Here is a 1,197-nt window from a genome sequence, read left to right on the forward strand (position 1 = left end):
ATGCAACTTAAATGACAGAGACTTCAGGATGGTACGTCTGAAAAAACTCAGTGAGTTCTGAAACAAGCCATATCAACAATTTCAGGAATTTAAAAAACAACTAGATGAGTAGAGCAAGGAGATTGAAACCCTCAAAAATAATAGAATGATCTTCTGGAGATAAAACAAACAAAACAAACAACTGCAAGAGTTGAAAAATGAAATAGTAAGCTTGGGAAATAGAGTTGACCAAATGGAGGAAAGGATCAGTGATAGCCAAGACAGAAATCTAGAAATAAATCAGAAGGAAGGAGAGAGAAACTGAAGAATGAAAAATAATGAAAGAGAAATTCAAGAACTAGTTAATACCATCAGAAGAAACATAAGAATAATGGGCATTATCAAAGGCGAAGAAAAGGAGCAGGAACTAGAAAGCATTTTCAGACAAATAGTGGACAAGAATTTCCCAAATCTAAGTAATCTAAGCTGGAGCTTGGAATTCAAGAAGTCAACAGAACACTCAATGATCTCAACCCAAAAGGCCTTCACCAAGACACATTGTATTAAAGTTATCAAAAATCAATGACAAAAATAGAATTCTCAAAGCAGCCAGAAAGAAGAAAACGGTAACTTATAAAGGAAAACCCATTAGATTATCATTGGACATCTCAGCACAAATCTTACAAGCCAGAAAGGAATGGAATCAAATATTTAAACTATTAAGTGAAAGGAACTACCAGCCTAGAATAATGTATCCAGCTAAGCTCTCCCTTAGATATGAAGGAGAAATTAAGACCTTTCCAGACATACAAAAACTGAGGGAATTCTCCAATAAGAGGCCTGCGCTACAGGAAATACTGAAAGCAGTCAGCTCACCTAAAACAAAATGACAACAAAAAATACATAATTAGGAGTAAAGTGACTATCAGGCAAATAGACACAGAGGAGTGCAACCCTTACTAACAATGGCATTATAAGCTTAAACAATAAGAGAATTGATATAGCAAGATAGTAATGAACATTCAGCATACATAGGGACAAACTGAGATAAGAATGACTGAAAAGGGGAGGATTCGAAGATCCAAATTCGCAAAAGGGAATGGAGATAAGGCACATGCAGAAGAAAAGGGACGACTGTATATATACAGCTTTCTTTTTCATATTCGTAATGGTAACCACCGGCCAAAGATTTAGAACCACAGAGCAAACCCACACAAA

This window comes from Pteropus alecto, unplaced genomic scaffold (genome assembly GCF_000325575.1).
Source record: "Pteropus alecto unplaced genomic scaffold, ASM32557v1 scaffold233, whole genome shotgun sequence".
Lineage (NCBI taxonomy): Eukaryota > Metazoa > Chordata > Mammalia > Chiroptera > Pteropodidae > Pteropus > Pteropus alecto.